Below are 16,585 nucleotides of genomic sequence, written 5' to 3'. Positions count from 1 at the left end.
AAGTCCAATCCAATATAAAAAATGGTTGGTGACAGGTATTACACCGCATTGATGAATAAACAGCATCAATTAAATTGGATGGTCCCATGTGCTTTGGTAAAACATGGATAAAAGTCCACTTATATGATTTGTGCAATAATAATATTTTATGCGTGCCAAGGGTGGTAAGTAATAGCTCCTTCCAACAAATTTTGCTAACAATAAGTCATTATTAAAAGATCAGATAATTTTATAAGCATATGAAACGTTCAAGATGCATTGAAAATGGACATCTACTGAACTACACTATATTACTAATTGCATTTGAAGATACAAGGGGAGATTCGAAAGAAAGATAAGATACACAAACATAAATGATATTGATGTTCTGCAAATTCAAAGTACCATCAATTGGAACTAACTAAATCATGTTGATCAAATAGATTATCAGCATCTGAATAATACACAGCATTCGAATCTTTCTTGATATCTTTGGTCATTTTCGATATCTTTGGTCATCGTATAACAACAGGTAGCGTCCAAAAATCAAAGAGGAGCAGCATTGATAGCTGCTACGATACTTCATTCTTTACTCTACCAATCACTATCTTACCTGAGAAACCTAACATTCTGCTTAAGCAATACTCTTCTTGTCTTCAAGTGAAAAACTATGTAACAGATTGCAATGAATTTACTCAGAACAACAGTGTTTTAATATAAATTTTACACTATGCAAGTGCTAAGGGCCCTAAGGCAAACAATTCTACCAGCAAGAGAAAAAACATACCTATTGCTTAGAAAAGACCTGCACTAAAATTTGGTTGTGGTGCGGTTGAAGTTGCGAACAATCTCCAAAATGATACTACTATTCAAAGTTGATGAGCAAAACACCATGTAAGAAGTTGTTCCGTGTAAAACATGCTAGTGTTTTCTGTGTTAGAGATAGAGTCATAAGGTATCTGAATATCAACAAAGTAGGAAGATTATAACGATACAGAAAGTTAACTCTTATTAATGTTTTGCAAATTGCAAGTTTCACAGGAATTGATAGTCCAAATCATGAAGCCATATCTGCTAAATGATTAGAGAATTTACAAATAGAAAATGCAAGTTTCTTCAAATGCAATATTTATTAGAAACCTATTTACGTCAACAACTGTTAATTTTTAGTAAAATTATCCATCTTTCGTATAACTCAAAGGTCGTGACGAAGATATGCAGCTCTGTGAAAAAGCATCAACCACCAGTAAGAGTACTTTTTGCTTATGCACTACTTTTCGTGTCTTCATGCCCATAACGCCAATGCGTCTTAGCAGGAATGTGCCTCATAGCCTTTATACCGAATGGGTTGTCCTTGCTCTATTGCACGAGATCAAAACAGCAAACATATTAAGACTAATACCAGAGCAATTCCAGAGAGAACAGCAATTTTATATGAAAACAAAAAGTAATTCTAAAAGTTTGCCAAATACTAGAAATCAAGCATAGAAAAGTTAGGTGCCCTTACTGGTTGGCAAGTTCCTTTGACGGAATTGCATACGGGAAAGTCCTGTGGGCAGCAACTAGTATTGTCATCACAGCAGGTAGCACCCTCGAATGGGCAGCATCCCCACATAAGGCAAAAGTTATCGAGTTCGTTGGCACAGAAACATGTGGTGCTTGCCAAGGCAGCTATTGTAATTATCACAAAAAATTGGAGGCTTTACTGGAGATGGAGGAGAAGGACCGGGATTGGGAGGATTTTGGCCCTTCTTGATAGGGTAAGATGGCAGCATTGCAATTCCACATTTCCCATTTACGTCGCCAATGTTTCTCTCCATCCTTATGTAACCTTGTTCTCCCCATCTTTTACCCCATGAGTTCTTGACAATCCAATAATCTTTACCATTTTCAGTTCCATAACCCACAATAGTACCACAGTGGTCTAGGTCGGTGCCACATTCTCCGGTAAAAACGCCCTGAAAAATTATGAGAAGTGTTTCTTCAAGCTTAACTATCATCAACAATCTTCACAAGCATATCAAAAGAATCAAGCAACTTGGACATTGCTTGTTTAAAATGGATTGGAACGCAAACTACACGAACAATATATAGAATAATGAATCAACAACGACGATACTGCCTCTTGATCTTAAAGTTGGGAAACTTTCTTGAGCTGAAATATGATAATTCTAATTTTAAATTATGCGCAGCTGTTAAAATGACAGAAAGGTAATGAAAAAGAAAATTCTTACTGATTCATAAAACTGGAATTTGGGGCCACCAGCTTCAATTGCAACGCTTATTGGCTGATTTGCAGCTGCCTTTTGCAATGCCTTCTCATTGGTAACAAGATCTGCATAATCATCAATTGTGACAACCTTGGCAATATTTTTCTGAAAAACAACAAAAGAACAACGAGTTATAAAAGCAAAGCATTTTTTTTCTCTAGCAAAAGTTTGTTTGTTACTTCATATTTTCATTTTTGCTATTGTTGTTATTCTTATAATGTGCAAGAATGAGCTGACCCTGTAAGTGTCACATTTTCCATTAACCGCAAGGTAAGGATAATCTTGTTCAGTATCAATGCCACCATTATTTATGATGAATTCAAAGGCATCGTCCATAAGACCTCCGTTGCATCCATCGTTGTAAGATCTATCGCAGTCAACTAACTCCTGCTCCGATTGGGAGATGAGATCTCCAGTAACAATCTTGTTGATCCCTTCTACAGCAGCAATTGCTGAGAATGCCCAGCAACTCCCTTTATGCATAAATATCAATACAAGAATTAGTAATTCCTACCAGTGCAAATTCAACGAAATAATTAATCTCTTTAATCAATCATTTTTTCCTATCATCTAATGGTTAAAGTTTGTGTCTTAATTCTGAATTAAAAAAAGGGTTAATGTTAGAAAAAATCACGAACTTTACACGTTTTCTTATTTTAATCACGCAGTTTAAATTTTCTCATGCACAAACTACCACTTTTTCTCAAATTCATGCACGGTTCTGAGGTGGCACTCATTCATTGGTGTAAAATGACCTCCACCTCAGCGAATTACACAAATGGAGCCGTGACACCTCAGCACCGTGCATGAATTTGATAAAAAAGTGGTAGTTCGTGCATGAAAATGAGAAAATTTAAATTTCGTGATTAAAATGAAAAAACGTGTAAAGTTGGTGAATTTTTATGACATTAACCCTTAAAAAAATCAACAGTTAAATAAGCATATAATTATATACTACCTTCTTCAGAATCAAAACCTAACTACATTTTTTTTTGGACAAAAGGTTAACGCGCCCTCTGAACTTATAACACGGGGTCATCCCAATTTATACTTTTTTGAGCAACTAACCCCAAAACTCTTCATTTTTTGGTCAACTAACCCCATAATTAATATTTTTATTTTAAAAAATGAATTTAAAATAATTATATCGCAACAATTAGGGAAGTATCTAATTACTTATTTGCATCCCTCACCTCCGATTTGTATTTTATGTGTTTTAAAAATACAATGATGGGGTTATTTGGCCCAAAAATAAAAAATTTTGGGGTTAATTGATCAAAAAAGTATAAATCGGGTTAGATGACCCTGTGTCATAAGTTTAAGGGGCGCGTTGACTCTATATTCTTTTTTTTTTGTGGCATTACAAAACAACATAATTTCTCTCAATCTTGCTTAGGTAATACTGATGTTGGTAAAAATCTAGCTAATTTTATTACATAAATAAATAAATAAAATATTTTTTTAATTCTTTGATTTGTTCAAATAGTTTTTAATTATTCTAAAAATTATAACAAATTTATTAATTTTTTTTCAGTGATAATATTTTTTATAAAATAGTAACACCACTTTAAAAAGGCAGAAGGTACAAAAAAACCCTTGTAATTTTTATAAGAGTACAAATCATCTCTTTTATTTTTTTAGGTATAATTAAACCCTTTTTATTTTCAAAAAGAACAAATAACCCCTTTCATTCAACATCATTAGAAACACTCGTGAATGGCTGACATGTCTCTCGTAATCAAATAGGGAAAAAATTCAAAAATAATTTTAATGTTTAAAAGAACAAAGGATCACTTTACCCCCTGAACTTGGCGCAAAGTATCAAAAACGTCCAAATTAGCAAAATGGGATCACTTTTACCCTGAACTTGTCAAATTTGGTACAAAAAACCCCCTCCCCACTCTCACTTAAGAGAGTGAGATACACTCTCCGGTTTTCAAAGGTGGTTTTTCTTTTAAGGTGGTTTTAAATAAAAAAAAGGTTTAAAATAGTCCTAATTTTTTTCAAACATTTTAACTTAATACCTAATAATTTAAAAAAAAACAATTTCACTCCTTCAATAATAAGCTTAAAATAACAAATTAATCCTCTAATTTTAATTTTTTTACAATTTTTTTTAATTTATATAGATATCAACAATTTTATAAAATCAAAAACCGTAAAAAAAACTATACACTAAAAATTAAAATCAACCCTTCGGAATAAAAAAAAATTAATTTTCGAAAAAAAAAAGTCCGTTTTCAGGCGAGGAGGAGCTCCTCCTCGCCTGAGAAGAGCTGCTGCTCCGGTAAGGAGCAGCAGCCCTTCAAGAACAGATCCAACGATCTGTTCTTGCTAGAACAGATCGTTTGATCTGTTCTAGGTAGAACAGATGTTGCGATCTGTTCTTGGGCAAGAACAGATCGCAACATCTGTTCTTGCCCAAGAACAGATCGCCGGCGATCTGTTCTTGGGCAAGAACAGATCCGAGGCGATCTGTTCTTGGGCAAGAACAGATCCGTGGATCTGTTCTTGGCGAGAACAGATCCATGATCTGTTCTTGAATCAAGAACAGACCGTGGGTCTGTTCTTGAATCAAGAACAGACCGTGGGTCTGTTCTTGAAGGAGCTGCTGCTCCGATGAGCAGCAGCTCCTCTTCTCCGGCGAGGAGGAAGAGCTCCTCCTCGCCGGAAATGAAAAAAGTTTTTTTTGTGTGTAAAAATATCTAAAAGGGTCCTTAGATTAATTAGAAGTTAATTATGATTAATTAGAATTCAATTAGGAATTAATTATAACTAATTAGAATGAATAATGGTTAATTAGAAACTCACTCTCCATTTAGGGTGCCACGTCAGCGTAGGGGTGTTTTTGTACCGGTTTTGACAAGTTCAGGGTAAAAGTGATCCGGTTTTGCTAATTTGGACGTTTTTGATACTTTGTGCCAAGTTGAGGGGGTAAAGTGATCCTTTGTTCTTAAAATATTTATCAAAAATTTGAAGAGGTAAGTGTTCCAAAAGTAAACTAAAAGGGTTCATTTGTTCGATTTTAAAATAACAAGAGTTTAATTGTTCAATTTTTAAAAAAATGAGAGTTTAATTGTGCCCAAAAAAAATAAAAGAGCTGATTTGTACTTTAAAAAAAAATCGAGTTTTTTTTTTTATACCTTCTGCCCTTTAAAAATAACCATAAAAAATTCCAATAAATAAATGAAGTAATTGATAAAACGAATTTTATCAGCAAGAAAAACTCACCACAGCTTCCTTGATGTTTAACTTCAGCAACAGCACCTTCCTTCCTCCAATCAACAGAATCCGGCAAGGAATCTCCGGCACGAGGCAAGTAACGATCACTGGATTTATGCAACCGGTTCCTTTTGGGAGCCCTTCGTGTACCTAAGTGCATAGACCGGTACTCCTCGTTGGTGAGATCTGCAAACTGGTTCAGTCCAAGCTTGTAACTCTCTTCACCGGAGTTATGTTCGTCGATAAACCTTAAATTATCCTTAAAAACCCGAAACCTCCGTTCCTTCTCCCCCAAAGCGTTGATGTTTATAAAGAATTAGAAGAGATTAAAGGAAAAGAGAAAATTCTCATTAAAGAAATAATGATGACTTTACACGCATATTTATACTGAGTTGTGTTAGCCCACGTGTTCTATTCCTATTGAGCTTTAATCCACAATCAGCTCTTTTATGTCTAACAAACTAACGGTAACATTTATAACAGAAATACTAACTAACTTAACTAACTTTCCTTTCTCTGAATTTTGCTGCTTCTTGTTTGTTCTTCTTCTTCATTCTGAATTTGAAGATCTTCATCTATAGTTTAATATCCCCCCTCAAGCTGGAGTATATATACTGTGTATACCCAGCTTGGATAAAAAATTCAGAAAAGAAGTATTTGGCAGCGGTTTTGTAAAGAAGTCAGCAAGCTGATGTTCAGAAGAAATTGGAAATAGATGTATCAAACCTGATTGTATCTTTTGTCTCACAATGTGACAATCTATTTCAATGTGTTTTGTCCTTTCGTGAAATACTGGATTGTGGGCTAAATAACACGCTGATTGGTTATCACAATAAACCAGGGCTGGTGTTCCATCTTCTACTTGTAAATCTTTAAGAAGATATGAAAGCCATTGAATCTCGCATGTTATGTTTGCCAACGCTCTATATTCTGCCTCTGAACTTGATTTGGACACAGTAGGCTGTTTCTTTGTCTTCCAGGTTATCAATGATTTTCCTAAGAATATGCAAAAACCTGATATAGATCTTCTACTATCAAGACAGGTTCCCCAATCAGAATCTGAAAAACCTTTAAGCTTCATGTCATTGATTGCTGGAAAAAATAAGCCTTGTCCAGGATCCTTCTTTAGGTATCTTAAGATCCTTGAAATTGCAGCAAAATGTACCTCTGTTGGACAGTCCAAATATTGAGATAACTGTTGTACAGGATATGATATATCAGGACGAGTGCTACACAAGTATATCAACTTTCCCACCAACTTTCTGTATCCAGTTACATCTTTATATAAAGGACTATCATTTTTAACTAGTCTTGTTGCTGAAATCATTGGAGTAGAAGCAGGCTTTGACCCTAAATATCCTGTCTCTTTTAACAAATCCAGAACATATTTCTTCTGGCATAGATTGATCCCAGATTTGCTTCTTGCCACTTCCAATCCTAAGAAGAATTTTAAGTCTCCTAAATCTTTTATCTTGAAAGTTGCATCTAAATATGACTTAACTGCATTGATACTTTGCAAGTCATTCCCAGTTAGGATCACATCATCCACATAAACTAATAATGCTGTGAATGACTGTCCATTCTTCTTTGTAAATAATGAAGTATCTGATGTAGCCTGAATAAATCCTTGTGATAACAATGCATCTGTCAACTTCTTGTTCCATTGTCTGCTTGCTTGCTTTAATCCATAAAGGGATTTTGTAAGCTTACACACTAAATCTGGCTGTGATGTCTGTAATCCAGGTGGTAGCTGCATAAACACCTCTTCATGAAGATCTCCATGTAGAAATGCGTTATTTATGTCTAACTGCTGAATAAACCAGTTTCTTGCTGCTGTTATAGCCAAAATTACACGAATAGTAGTCATCTTTGCAACAGGTGAAAAAGTATCAATATAGTCAATCCCATTTTGCTGTGTATACCCTTTTGCTACTAACCTAGCCTTATGTCTTTCTACTGACCCATCACTATGATATTTAATCTTAAAAACCCATTTACAACCTATAGGAGTTTTATTGTTTGGTAACTTTACTAATTCCCATGTATTATTTATTTGTAAAGCATCCAATTCCTTTTTCATTGCTTCTTTCCAAGACTCAGATTTAATTGCCTCATTAAAAGTCTTAGGTTCTATCATTGAATCTATTGTTACTGCAAAAATTTTATGTGACAAGGTAAGGTTTTCATAAGTAAAAACATTAGCTATACTATGAGGTGTTGTTCTTTTTGACACAACTGAATTAGTCTTAGGTAAATTACACACATAATCCTTTAAAAACTTTGGTTTATTAATCACCCTAGTTGACTTCCTAGGAATTCCAGAATCACTAGACACAACAGGCACAATAATATTAGGCATAGCCTCATTAGATACAGACATATTAGGCACAACCATATTAGGTACAGACACATTAGGATCTACAGAATCAAAACTATCTAGTGCATGATTAGTAGTAAAACTATGTTCAGCATTATAAATGTCTATATTATTATCAACAGATTCAATTAAATTTGGTAAAACTAAAGTAGATAAAGGCAAGGAATCAGTACCAGTTTCTTGAAATGGAAATAGATGCTCATAGAACCTAACATTTCTTGAAATAAAAACCTGTTTAGCTTGAATATCAAACAGTCTATATCCTTTTGTATTTTCTGGATATCCAAGAAAAATACACTTTGTTGCTCTAGGAGTAAATTTATGTCTGTCATGTGATAATGTAGATGCATATGCTACACAACCAAAAACCTTTAGATAATCATATGCTGGCAGTTTCTTGAACAAAACTTCATATGGTGTCTTATTATCTATAACAGGTGAAGGAACTCTATTAATCAGAAAAGTAGCATGACTAACACAGTCTGACCAAAAAACTAAAGGAACAGATGACTGATATTTCAAGGCCCTAGCAACATTTAAAATATGTTGATGTTTCCTCTCAACTACAGAATTTTGTTCTGGAGTATAGACACATGAAGTTTGATGTATAATCCCTTTTGACTGAAAAAAGCTAATCATATTAAATTCAACTCCATTGTCAGATCTTATACATTTTACCTTAGTGTTAAATTGAGTTTCAACATAATTAACAAAAGCCTGAATTAAAGTTCTAGCATCAGATTTAAGCTTCATTAAATATAACCAAGTAAATCTAGACTTATCATCTACTATGGTCAGAAAATACCTATGGCCATAAAAGGAATGAATCTTAGCAGGTCCCCATATGTCAATGTGCACAAGATCAAAACAATGATCAACTATAGAAGTACTCAATTTAAAAGGTAGCTTTTTCTGTTTGGCTAAATGACAAGTACCACAATGAGTTTCAATAGGAATTTTTATTGATGAATCAACTGACTGTAAAGTTTTAATCCTAGAATTTGCCAAATGTCCTAAACGAAAATGCCATATTGTATCATCATTAACAACAGGCTTAACAGTAATAGAAGAAATACTATTCTGAACAGAAGGTAAATCAGCAACAGTTTTAAAAGAAACTGAGTTTGTAACATTATCTAGCTTATTCATATGAAAATGATCTTTATCAAGATGATATAGCCCTTGAATTTGCTTAGCTAATCCAATCATCTTCCAACTGATAGGATCCTGTATCACACAAATACCTTTCTGAAATATAAAACAATAATTATAATGATCAATCAACTTACTAGTTGACATTAGATTGAAAGAGAAAACAGGAACATATAAAACATTATTAAGAATCAAATCATTATGAAACTTAACAGAACCTATATGTGTAACAGGAACCTTTTGTAAATTTGGTAAAGTGATAAAAATATTGTTTACTGTTTTGTAATTAGAAAAAGCACTTAATGCACAAACAACATGATCAGTTGCTCCTGAATCAATGATCCAAGTTGAAACAGTTGGTTTTTTACTATATGAACATGCTGTAAAGTTTTTAAAATAAGAATATGATAAAGAATTACCTGTCTCCTCTGTTGTAGTAACAAAGTTAGTAGAAACAGCATTAACAGAAGCAGCATTAACAGAAGTGAGTGCTGAATTAGAAGAATTGTTGTTCTGCAAATTGTTATTCTGCTGTTGCAACATATTCATGATCTGTGTATATTGTTGTTGTGTAATCACAGGATCAGAAGCACTATTGCTCTCAGAAACAATATTTTGCTGTTGAACCCTTCCAGTGTCATTATTAGAATTATCAGAATAAGAAACATTACCATAAGCATATTCCTCATTAGCATAATGTTCATATCCTTGATCCATAGGATAGATCATATCTCCTTGCTGTTCTGTCACAACTTCTCCAACTTGATTAACAAATGTTTGTGGCCTATACCTTGGCCTAAAGCTTGGAGGATATCCATGTTTTTTAAAACATATATCCACACTATGCCCAGATGCACCACAAAAACTACACATTGGTTTACCATTATTTGGTGAAGGATAAAATCTCCTTTGTCCCCCCTGAGGCCTAAAAACATTTTGATTGACATTTCCAGCCACATTCATTGGTGGTCTATACATCCTATTATCATTTCCAGCCACATTCATTGATGATCTATACATCCTATTATTGTTATTATATGATGGCTTATACCCTGAGTTTGATGCAGTAGCAAAAACTGCAGGCTCACCAGTTTGAGAAACAACAGATCCTATGTTTGATTGTCTTTCATGTAACAAAACCATGGAAAAAGCCTTATTAATCTTTGGTAATGGATCCATCATCAAAACCTGAGTCCTTATAATAGAAAAATTTTCATTTAAACCTTTCATAAATCTAATCACATAGTCCTCTTCTTGATGATTCTTAACTATTGTTAAAGGATCACATCTACACTTAGGTACACATGAACAAGGTGGAACCATCCTAAGATTAGTATATTCATCCCATAGTATCTTGATTTGAGTAAAATAATCAGTAACACTCAAATTATTTTGTTTAAAAGCATGAATTTCTTCTAATAAATCTGAAATTCTAACAGAATTACCTTGTGAAAATCTATCATAAAGATCTTTCCACACATCAAATGCATTATCCATCCACAAAACACTCTGAGCGATAGAAGGTGATAACGACCTCAAAATCCAAGATAACACCATTGTGTTACAACGTTCCCAAACAGGATGCAGAGTATCTTCTTTTGATGGCACCAAGATAGATCCATCAACAAATTTTAGTTTATTCTTTGATAATAGACACATTCTCATGGATCTGAACCATGAATGATAATTCTGGCCATTCATTAATGGTGAGACAAGAATCAAAGAAGGATTCTCATTCGGATGTAAGTAATAGGGGCTTGAAGAATTTTCAAAATCTGCCATAATTTCAAGAAAGAAATTTTTGGAAAAAAGAATTTAAGAATCAAAGAAACCGGAAATTTTCTAGGTAAACAAACAGAAAAAGAAAAAGAAGTTATTATCTCAAGAACAAAGGATTTTCAGCTCAAGAAAAGAAAATTTTAGCTCAAAGAAGCTCAGAGAAAGAAATAACCGTTTTCTCTTGTATTGATATAAAAGATAGAAATAACTCTGAATATTAATTTGAACGATGAAGATTAAGTCTTACAATTTGAACGCTTGTGATTGCTTTGATACCATATAAAGAATTAGAAGAGATTAAAGGAAAAGAGAAAATTCTCATTAAAGAAATAATGATGACTTTACACGCATATTTATACTGAGTTGTGTTAGCCCACGTGTTCTATTCCTATTGAGCTTTAATCCACAATCAGCTCTTTTATGTCTAACAAACTAACGGTAACATTTATAACAGAAATACTAACTAACTTAACTAACTTTCCTTTCTCTGAATTTTGCTGCTTCTTGTTTGTTCTTCTTCTTCATTCTGAATTTGAAGATCTTCATCTATAGTTTAATAATGTTGTTGCAGGATTTCCCGTTGTTAACCAGCCATTCCTCGTATATAGCCACCACCTCGTCATCTGTTCTCCATCTTGATTTGGTAGCCTGAGTTTGATCATAGGACTCAATCGACATGTCCAAAGCTGAACATAAAGTGAAAGCGAAAAACAAGAACATAAACATGGCCAACGAAGAACTAAACAAGCCCATTTTTTTGTCCACAGAAATGGTGAGATTGGAGATGAGCATTTATAAAAGAAGAAAATGGAGGATGGTGTATTGCTTATTTTCTGTAATTATTTTACGATTTAAGTCCATCTCGTGCTTCTTATTTTATTATTCTAAACATGGAGGAAAGTTGATTCATTGACTTGCACTTTGTGTGTGATTGAGTTGTGTTTCATTACTAAAAAAAGGTACTTGTCTATCTATGTAAAATACTGAAATGAAATTTAAGGTAAAATTAATTTTTAAATCCTTCAATATAACAGCTCCATCCAACAAATTTTGCTAGCATTAAGTTATTATTCACAGATCAGAGAATTTCGAAAGCATATGAAATGTTCAAGCTGCATTGAAAATGGACATCTATTGAACTATACTAATTGCATTGAGGATACTGGCAAATTATCTAAAGGTACGGAGGGAGATTAGAGAGAAAAATACGATACAGGAACATAAATATTATTGATGTTCTGCAAATATAAAGTACCATTAATTGAAACGGGCCGACAAACCAAAACATGATAAGCATACCGGCTAAATTATACATTTACAAATGGATAGTGCGAAGATGATCAAATGGAAGCAATATATGTACATCAGCAGCAACTGACTAGTAAACTTTTGGCATACCATCCATTTTTTTCTTGATTTCTTTGATCATGGTACAAGACACGTCACGCAGCATTGTAGAATTGAAGGAGGCGAGCATCGATAACTGCCACATAGTTCATTCTCCATTCTTAATTCACTGCGTGAGAAACCTAACATTTTGCTTAAGCACTGCTCTTCTTGTCTTTAAGGCCAAATGCCCAGTGAGGCTTAGCAGGAGTACGCTTCAATGCTTTCACTCCAAAAGGATTGTCCTTACCCTGTTTCAAATGTTCATATCAGGACTATAATCAAATTTACATAAATTCTTGCAAAAGGAAAACTTAGATTTACTTACAATTAAGCAAGTTCCTTCATTAACGTTGCAAACAGGGTAGTCATGCGGACAGCAACTAGAGTGGTCATCACAGCATGTAGCGCCTTCAAGCGGGCAGCATCCCCATTCAAAGCAGTACCTACCGTATTCAAAGATGCAGCAGCAAGTAGTACTCTCTGGGCAGCTATAGTATTCATCGCATACAGCAGGTGGCTTTATTGGAGATGGAGGAGAAGGACCAGGGTTAGGTGGATTTTGTCCATTCTTGATAGGGTAAGAAGGTTCAATTGCAATTCCACATTTCCCTGCTGGACTAGCTATGTTTCTCTCCATCCTGACATAACCATCTTCTCCCCAGTTTGAACCCCAAGAATTCCTCACTATCCAATAATCTTTACCGTTCTCAGTGCCGTAACCCACCACAGCAACACCGTGGTCAAGTGCGGTCCCACATCTTCCGGTAAATATACCCTGCAGTTTTAATAAAAAGACATAACTTGAGATTAGTTGTTTATTTAACAGTACAAGAGAGGTCTCTCAGCAAAGCACTCACTTTCTTCATAAGCGAATAAACTGTGATCTATCAATTTAAGCTGCAATGCAATTCTATAAGGTACATTCATTATTCACCCTTAACATTACAAAGAATACATGTTGATTTAAGCAAAGGCCTGGACCCCTTCTGTTTTGCAAGAAATCGCATATTGACAATACATTTAGAGTTTGACACGTAACAATACAAGAAAACCATACCGAATCATAGAGCTGAAAAGCCCTGCCGGCTGCCTCAATTGCAATGCTTACTGGCTGATTCACAACTGCCTTTTGCAATGCCTTCTCATTATTTGGCGGAACGTCTTCGTATGAGTTTATAGTCACAACTTTGGCGTTTTTCTGCACAATTAATCGAAAATACCATAATTAGAGTTAGATGATAGATCTCTGTGAAAAAATAAACCAAAAATAAAAAAGAATCTTTCATGTAAGAGTATTTTCTTTAGATAATCGGATACTGACCCTGTAAGTGTCACAAGTGCCATCTCTAGCAGAGTAGGGATAATCTTGTTCGGTGTCAATGCCACCATTGTTGATGATAAATTCATAGGCATAGTCCATAAGACCTCCATTGCATCCTTCATTATAAGATCTATCACAGTCCACCAACTCTTGCTCCGATAGGGAGATGAGATCACCGGTAACAATCTTGTTGATCCCTTCTACGGCAGCAATTGCCGAGAATGCCCAGCAACTCCCTTTACACCAAATCCGATAATTAGCAACTATAACCCAAATTACTTCAAGAATTTAATAATAAATCATACAACAAATAGTTAGTTTCTTAATTTTGAAATATTTTCATCCGAATAGATTGTTTCCGAACCTCTCATAAGTCTGAATTAGCAAAAGTGAAATAGTCCATAGTTAAATAACCAACTATCATGCAGGACCAAGGTGACCAATAATTGAAATTTTATCTCTTCACAAATTAACAAGTTCATGGTTGTATCTTGTGAATCAAGAACCTATACATTCCAAACTATGTGATAATCACACTCACACCAATCTAGAAGACAAACCTACACCTCACAAGGAGTAAAAGTAAAGAAATGTGAGAAACCCAAAACAAAAAATGGCCACTGATACAAATTCTTCTAGCAATAATTAAATTAAAAGTAAGTTGAATTGATCTGGTTGATATTTTTGTTTTATGAGAATTGAGAAAGATTATGAGTTCAACAATCTGTACAATCAAATTTATCTATTTAAATGAGAAATTATAACTTTAAAAGTGAATATAAGAAAATGAACTAATCTTCCTATAAACTAAAAATAAATTATTTAAAAAAAAATCTGCTCAATAACAACCCAGTGGGAACCACATCTGTGAACCTTTGTGTGGTTCGAAAAAGGTCTAACGCAGGAAAGTAAACTGGAAAAGTTTAGCAAGGACAAAATTGTCTTTCACGTAGATAATCATGAGTAATTAGTGAGTGACACGGCATCAATCGATCAAATAACTTTAATTAGATTAACAGAAAGAGGAATTTAAAAATTTAATTTGATTTGTAAGAAAAGCTTACCGCAGCTGCCTTGATCTTTGACTTCAACGACAGCACCTTCTTTCCTCCAATCAACAGAATCCGGCAAGGAATCGCCGACACGTGGCAAATAACGGTTACTAGCTTCAGGCAACCTATTCCTTTTAGAAGCACTTCGTGTACCTAAATACACGGACCGGTACTCCTCGTTGGTCAGATCAGCAAATCGGTTCAATCCAAGCTTATAACTCAGATTCTGAGAATTATGTTCATCAATAAACCTTAAATTATCCTTAAACGCCTGAAATCTCCTCTCCTTCTCTCCCAAAGCGCTGTTGGTGTTATGGACCTTTCCGTTCTTCACCAGCCAATCCTCGTATATGGCGATAATCTCGTCATCAGTTCTCCAGCTTGATTGGGTTACATGAGTTTGATCGTAGGATAAGATGGACATGTCCAAAGCTGAACATACAGTGAAAGTAAAAACAAGCAGGATGAACATGGTTGATGATGAATTAAAAAGGCCCATCCTTCGTGTTTCTGGAGAGAGTAATATATTGGAGTGAAGAAGCCGTAGTGGGTTTATAAAGGAGAAGAGGGTGAATTTATTTTTATTTATGGAAAATTAAAATTTATAAATTTCATTTATTCATTTATAAAACAACATGAGAAATGAATCTGAACCATATAATTGTAGTCTAATAATTGGATTTGAATTCCAAACATAAAAATGGATGTGCTTCTGTTAAATTTAGGTATAGCCCTTCAAAAATATATTCTCCTTTTTTTCAATTTTTATTGTTTAGATTTCAAATTTTAATTTTTTTTTAATTTTTTTTCAATTTACATGTTTTTTTAAAATTGTAATAAGAAATATCTACATAAATCATTCACGGTTCATAGTTTAAATAAATTATTAATATTTTAAAAATATGCTACTAAAAATGCAATATAAAACAAACTTGATAAAAAAATCTATCTATCGGTTTGGTTCAATTAAACATAAAAAATCAATTATATCATTTGATTCTCATAAATAAAAAGAATTACATATAAAAAGAAATTAGTTAAATTTTTTTGTTATATTATAAATTTAATTTAATTGAGTTTTAAATAATACAATATAAAATATTATTTAAAAAAAGGCCAAACGTTTAGCGAAAATCTCCATTATGTCCAAACGTTTAAATCATCTCGATAATGTCCTATATGATAACATTTTAAAATGTCCAACCCCCCAAATTGATGATATGTCGCTTAGGTGGTATGTCGTGTCGTGTGTAGGGGTGTAAATGAACCGAGCCGAGCCGAGCTTTAGAGTGTTCATGTTCGGTTCGTTTAGCGAACAAGGTGTTCATGTTCGGTTCATGTTCAGTCGAGCTTTAAACGGAGTGTTCATGTTCGGTTCGTTTAGATTTTATAGTGTTCATGTTCGGTTCGTGTTCAGCTCGTGTTCGTTCGTTTAGCCGCTAAACGAACAAGTTCGCGAACGAGCTCACGAACGAGCTCGATAAGTACTAAACGAGCTCGTTCACGAACAATCTCGCGAACGAGTTCGATAAGTATTATACGAGCTCGTTCGCGAGCTCATTCGTTTAGTGGATAAACGAACAAACAAACACGAATATGAGCTGAATAAATTAAAAACAATATTATAATCGAACTCGTTCACAAATATGAGCTGAATAAATTAGAAACATAATTATATACATTAATTTAAATATAAATTACTTCGTGAACACTTTATTGAGTTTCTAAACTAGCTTGTTCATGAACTATATACGAGCTCGTTCACGAATTTTTAATCGAGCTCGTTCACGAGCTTGTTCACGAACTCTTATTCGAGCTGTTCGTGAACATAAACGAGCCGAACACCACTATGTTCATGTTCGGCTCATTTATATTAACGAACATAAAATCAAGATCAAGCTCGGTTCGTTTAAAATACGAACGAACATGAACCGAGCTTTTATCGAGTCGAACATCGAGCTGCTCGCGAGCGGCTCGGTTCGTTTACACCCCTAGTCGTGTGTGCCACGTCATAATATATTTTTGGACATTATGGATACCCTTG

At 34.1% G+C, this 16,585-nt stretch overlaps 1 pseudogene; it reads right to left on the bottom strand.

The window, feature by feature from the left end:
* Nucleotides 1-971: 971 nt before the first annotated feature.
* Nucleotides 972-15,175, bottom strand: LOC126660985 (cysteine proteinase mucunain-like; annotated as a pseudogene).
* Nucleotides 15,176-16,585: the final 1,410 nt, after the last annotated feature.

Source organism: Mercurialis annua, linkage group LG1-X, assembly GCF_937616625.2.
Source record: "Mercurialis annua linkage group LG1-X, ddMerAnnu1.2, whole genome shotgun sequence".
Lineage (NCBI taxonomy): Eukaryota > Viridiplantae > Streptophyta > Magnoliopsida > Malpighiales > Euphorbiaceae > Mercurialis > Mercurialis annua.
Note: the sequence above shows the minus strand (reverse complement) of the source record. Positions and strands in the feature narration are given on the sequence as shown.